This window comes from Dipodomys ordii, unplaced genomic scaffold, assembly GCF_000151885.1.
Source record: "Dipodomys ordii isolate 6190 unplaced genomic scaffold, Dord_2.0 Scaffold272, whole genome shotgun sequence".
Classification (NCBI taxonomy): domain Eukaryota; kingdom Metazoa; phylum Chordata; class Mammalia; order Rodentia; family Heteromyidae; genus Dipodomys; species Dipodomys ordii.
The window spans coordinates 90,638-97,378 of record NW_012267488.1 but is presented as its reverse complement, the minus strand read 5'-3'; positions in this window follow the sequence as shown (position 1 = coordinate 97,378).

Genomic DNA, 6,741 nt, shown 5'->3' with positions numbered 1-6,741 from the left:
ACTTGAAAATAGTTCGGCGTTTCTTCTACACATTTGAAGCTTGACAAAGCAATTCAGTTTAAATTGCTGCACAGTTGGAGTTGCAGAGCTCTGCAGCACTTCCACACATTCAGACAAGGCATTCAGTTTTGCTTTTCCCCATAGGAGGATACCTGCTTATTGGAAACATCTGCTTCTCATTCCTGCAACGTGGGTATTCGTGAGTAGTGTTTTTAGGCATTCACTCATTTCAACCTGCTGAGTAATTTGAAACTTGCCTTATTGCACTGTGTAGGAGATTTGAGAATAGGACTTCTGTTTTCTTTGACACAGCCTATGTCCATACATATATATGGACAAGGACTGGAAATATCAGCTTCTAAATACTCGATGGTTGGGGTTACCAAAAGACCTCTGCCGGGGCACACTGAGAATGAGTTTCTCAATTATGAAACATAACAGCATTTTTCTGCTTTCAATGGTTCTTAGGAAGAATGGCAGATTCTTTGACCCGAGGCCCACAGGAGCTCCCAGTTAATATCTGCTTCTGAATTCTACTTGGTTTCTCCTACACTCTTGAAATTTGGCAAAGCAACTCAAGTTCAAGTTGCTGAAAAATTGGTGTTGCAGAGTTTGCAGCATTTGCAAGTGTTCAGATGAGACATTCAATTTTTCTTTTCCCCATGGGACAATACCTGCATATTGGAAACATCTGCTTCTCCTTCCTGCAATGTGGGTATTCGTGAGTAGAGCTTTTGGGAATTCATTCAGTTCACCCTGATGAGTAAGTTGAACCTCTCCTTATTCCACGGAGTGGAAGATTTGAGAACAACATGTCCGTTTTCTTTGATGCGTCCTATGTCCATATATATCTATGGACAAAGACTGGAAATATCAGCTTCTAAATATTCCAAGGTTGGGATTAGCCAAATGACCTCTTCCAAGAACACTGAGAATATGTTTCTGAACCATGACACCATGACACGATTTCCCTACTTTCAATGATTCTTAGGAAGAATTCCAGATTCTTAGACCCGATAGTCTCACAGGTGCTCTCGGTTAATATCTGCTTCTCAACTCTAAGTGGCTTCTTCTATGTGCTCAAAGCTTGGCACAGATATTCAGTTTCAATTGCTGAACAGTTGGAGTTGCAGAGCTCTGCAGCCATTGAAAGTGTTTAGACGAGACATTCAGTTTTGCTCTTTGCCATAGGACGATATATGCTTATTGGGAATGCCTACTTTTTGTTCCTACAATATGGCTGTTGGTGAGTAGAGCTTTTAGGAATTAACTCACTTCAAACTGCAGCGTAAGTTGAACCTTGACTTATTGCACTGTGTTGAAGATTTAATAAGACTTCCATTTTCTTTTACTGACATATATCCATACATATGTATGGACATCCATTGGAAATATCAGCCTGTAAATACTCCATGGTTGAGGTTAGCCAAATGTCCTCTGCCGGGCACACTGAGAATGAGTTTCTGAACCATGGCAACATAACAGCATTTCTCTGCTTTCAATGGTTCTTAGGAAGAATGGCAGATTCTTGGACTAGTTAGGCCCTCAGGTGCTCCTGGTTAATATCTTCTTCTGAATTCTAGTTGCTTCCTTCTACAAGTTCAAAGTTTGGCAAAGCAGTTCAGTTGGAATTGCTAAACAGTTGGTGTTGGAGAGCTCTGCAGCCATTGCAAGTGTTCAGACGATAAATTCAGGTGTGTTTTTCACCATAGGAAGATATGTGCTCATTGGGAATCTCTGATTCCTGTTCCTACAATGTGGCTGTTGTTAAGTAGAGCTTTTAAGAATTAACTCATTTCAAACTGTTGTTGATCCTTGACTTGTTGCACTGTGTTGAAGATTTGAGAACAAGACTTCCATTTTCTTTCACTGACATATATCCATATGTATGTATGGAAGCAGACTGGAAATATCAGCTTCTAAATCCTACACCGTTGATATTAGCCAAATGACCTCTGCTAGACACAGTGGGAATGAGTTTCTGAGTCATGGCAACATAACAGCATTTCTCTGCTTTCAATACTTCTTAGGAAGAATTGCAGATTCTTGAACCCGGTAGGCCACAGGTGCTCCTGGTTAATATCTACTTCTGAATACTACAGCATTTCTTCTACACGTTTGAACTTAGGTAATACAATTCAGTTTGAATTGCTGAACAGTTGGAGTTGCAGAGCTCTGCAGCAGTTGGAAGCATTCAGATGAGGCATTCAGTTTTGCTTTTCCCCATAGGAGGATACCTGGTTATTGGAAACATCTGCTTCTCATTCCTGCAACTTGGACATTCGTGAGTAGTACTTTTAGAAACTAACTGAGTCCATCCTGTTGAGAAATTGTATCTGGTCTTATTGCACAGTATTGAAGATTTGAGAACAAGACTTCCATTTTCTTTGATGCGACCTATGTCCATACATATGTATGGACAAGGACTGGAAATACCAGCTTCTAAATACTCCATGGTTGGGGTTAGCCAAATGACCTCGGATGGGCACACTGAGATTATTTTTGTAAATCATGGCAACATAACATTATTTCTCTGCTTTCAATGGTTCTTAGGAAGAATGGCAGATTTTTTTAATAAGTTTTTTTTTACTGTGAAAATACCAGATAGAGGGGTTACAATTACATGAGCAAGTTAACAAGTACATTTATTATCAAGCATTGTTGCCTCCTTCTTTATTTTCCCCCTACAATCCCTGCCATCCCATCTCCATATCTACACACACTCCCCCTCCCCCAGCCAAACTTGTAAAGTTAGTTTTTCAAAATAGCATTTTGTATATCTCATTGTTGCAATAGGTCCACCTGTACCTCTATTCAAACAATTTCTTTTTTTCCATTCCCCTCCCCAAATTACACCAATCTCAAATACAGTGAAAACGGGGATTATACTGTGGGGGAGGGACATACAAAGCAACAAATCAATCACCTTACAAATATGTTAGAAACAATAGAACGAAAGAAAAAACCACTTGTGTCCTTATCATGGGGTTGATTTCGCCTAGCATCATGTTATCTGACCTTTTCTGCTTGTCTCAGACATATATTGGTTATTGTAAATAAGGGAAATCGTGGGACTTATGTTTCTTTGGGCCTGGCTTACTTCACTTAATATAATTTTTTTCCAAGTGTTTCCATTCCCTAACAAATAGGGCAATGTCATTCTTTCTGATGGAGGCATGGAATTCCATTGTGTATATATACCACATTTCTTGAAAGAATGGCAGATTCTTGGATACAGTAGGCTCAAGGTGCTCCCGGTTTATATCAGCTTCTGAATTCTACGTGGTTTCTCCTACATTCTTGGAGTTTGGCAAAGTAACTCAGTTTGAGTTGCTGAACAATTGGAGTTGCAGAGGTCTGCAGCAGTTGCAAACTATCAGACAAGACATTCAGGTTGCTTTTCCCCATAGGACAATACATTCTTATTGACAATATCTGCTTCTAGTTCCTACAACTTGTCTATTGGTGAGTAGACCTTTTAGGAATTCACTCATCTATACCTACTGAGGAATTTGAACTTTGTCTTATTGTACTGTGTTGAAGATTTGAGAATAAGATTTCCATTTTCTTTGACATGACCTATGTCAATAACTATGAATGGACACCAACTGGAAATATCAGCATCTAAATATTCCACCATTGTTGTTAGCAGAATGACCTCTGCCGGGCACACTGAGAATGAATTTCTTTTTTTTTTTTTTGAGAATGAATTTCTGAGCCATGGCAGCATGACAGCATTTCTCTTCTTTCAATGCTTCTTAGGAAGAATTGCAGATTATTGTACCAATAGGCCCAAAGGTGCTCCCAGTTAACAACATCTTCTGAATTCTAGGCTTTTTTATTCTACATGCTAAAAGTTTGGCAAAGCAATTCAGTTTGAATTGCTGAACAGTTGGAGTTGCAGAGCTATGCAGCAGTTCCAAGCATTCAGACCAGGCATTCAGTTTTGCTTTTCCCCGTAGGAGGATACCTGCTTATTGGAAATATCTGCTTCTCATTCCTGCAATGAAGGTATTCCTGAGAAGAGCTTTTAGGCATTCACTCAGTTCATCCTGGTCAGTAAGTGAACCTTGTCTTATTGGGCAGTGTTGAAGATTTGAGAACAAGACTTCTGTTTTCTTTGATGAGGCCTATGTCCATACAAAAGTATAGTCGCTGACTGAAAATACCAGTTTCTAAATAGCCCCAGGTTGGGGTTAGCCAAATGAGCTCTGCCAGGCACACTGAGAATGTGTTTCTGAGCCATGGCAATATAACAGCATTTCTCTTCTTTCAATGCTTCTTAGGAAGAATTCCAGATTCTTGGACCTGGTAGGCCCAGGTTAATATCTGCTCACGGTTAATATCTGCCTCTGAATTCTATGTGGTTTCTTCTACCCACTTGAAGTTTGGCAAAGCAACTCAGTTTGAGTTGCTGAACAATTGGAGTTTCAGAGTTCTGCAGCGGTTGCAAGCATTTAGATGAGTCATTCAGTTTTGCTTTTCCCCATGGGAAGATACCTGCTTATTGGAAACATCTGCTTCTCTGTCCTACAACTTGGGTATTCATGAGTAAAGCTTGTAGGCATTAAGCCTGCTAAGTTGAACCTTGCCTTATTGCACAGGGTTGAATATTTGAAAACAACACTTCTGTTTTCTTTGACGCGACCTATGTCCATACATATGTTTGACTGTGCATTGGAAATATCAGCTTCTAAATCCTCCACCATTGTTGTTAGCCAAATGACCTCTGCAGGACACACTGAGAATAAGTTTCTGAGCCATTGCAACATAACAGTATTTCTTTGTTTTCAATGCTTCTTAGGAAGAATTGCAGATTCTTGGTAGCAATAGGCCCACAGGTGTTCCCGATAAATATCGACTTCTCAATACTATGATATTTCTTCTACTTGTTTGAAATTTGACAAAGCAATTCAGTTTGAATTGCTGAACAGTTGGAGTTGCAGAGCTCTGCAGCATTTCCAAGCATTAGATCAGCATTCAGTTTTGCTTTACGCATAAGAAGATACCTGATTATAGGAAACCTCTGCTTCTTGTTCCTGCAATGTGGATATTCGTGAGTAGAGCTTTTAGCCATTCACTCAGTTCACCCTGCTGAGTAATTTGAACTTTGCCTTATTATACTGTGTTGAAGAATTGAGAAGACTTCTGTTTTCTTTCACGGACCTATGTCCATTCCTATGCATGGATGTGGACTGGATATATCAGCTTCTAAGTCCTCCACTGTTGTTGTTAGCCAAATGACCTCTGCCAGACATACTGAGAATGAGTTTGAGCCCTCACAACATAACAGCATTTTTCTGCTTTTAATACCTCTTAGGAAGAATTTCAGATTCTTGAACCCGGTAAGCCACAAATACTCCTGGTTAATATCTGCTTTTGAATTCTGCGTGGTTTCTCCAACATGCTTGAAGTTTTGCAAAATAACTCAGTTTGGGTTGCTGAACAATTGGAGTTGCCGAGCTCTGCAGCAGTTGCAAACATTCAGATGAGGCATTCAAGTTTTCTTTTCCCATAAGACAATATATGCTTATTGGCAATATCTGCTTCTTGTGTCTACAACTTGTCTATTGGTGCATAGAGCTTTTAGGCATTCACCCATTTCAACATGATGAGCAATTGGAACCTTGCTTAATTCACTGTGTTGAAGATTTGTGAACAAGCCTTCTGTATTTTTTTTCACTGACATTTGTCCATACATATGTATGGACTTGGACTGGAAATATCAGCTTCTAAACCCTCCGTCCTTGTTGTTAGCTGAATGAACTCTACAGGACAAACTAAGGATGAGTTTCTGAGCTATCGCAATATAACAGCATTTCTCTGCTTTCAATACTTCTTAGGAAGAATTGCAAGTTCTTGGACCCAGTAGTCCACAGGTGCTCTCAATTAATGTCTAGTTCTGAATACTATGATGTTTCTTCTATGTTTGAAGTTTGGCAAAGAAATTCAGTTTGAATTGCTGAACATTTGGAGTTGCAGAGCTCTGCAGTGGTTTTAAGCATTCAAAGGAGGCATTCAGTTTTGAATTTCCCCATAGGACAATACCTGCTTATTGGAAATATCTACTTCTCGTTCCTGCAACGTGGGTATTCGAGAGTAGTGTTTTCAGGCATTCATTCATTTCAACCTGCTGAGTAATGTGAACCTCACCTTATTACACTTTGCTGAAGATTTGAGAATAAGACTTCTGTTTTCTTTGATGTGACCTATATCTATTCATATGTATGGACAGGGACTGGAAATATCAGCTTCTAAATCCTCCACCATTGTTTTTAGTCTAATGACCTCTGATGGACACACTGAGAATGAGTTTCTGAGCCATCCCAACATAACAGCATTTTTCTGTTTTCAATGCTTCATATAAAGAATTGCAGATTCTTGGATTGGTTAGTCCCACAGGTGCTCCTGGTAATATCTACTTCTGAATACTATGATGTTTCTTCTACACATTTGAAGTTTGGCAAAGCAAGTCATTTTGAATTGCTGAACAATTGGAGTTGGAGAGCTCTGCAACGGTTGTAAGCATTCAGAAGAGGCATTAAGTTTTACTATTCCCTCCTAGAACATTAACTGCTTATTGGAAACATCTGCTTCTCGCTCCTGCAATGTGGATTTTCATGAGTAGAGTTTTGGCATTCACTGAGTTCATCTTGTTGTAATTGAACCTCGTCTTATTGCAGTGTTGAAGATTTGAGAAAAAAAAACTTCTATTTTCTTTGATGTGACCTATGTCCATAC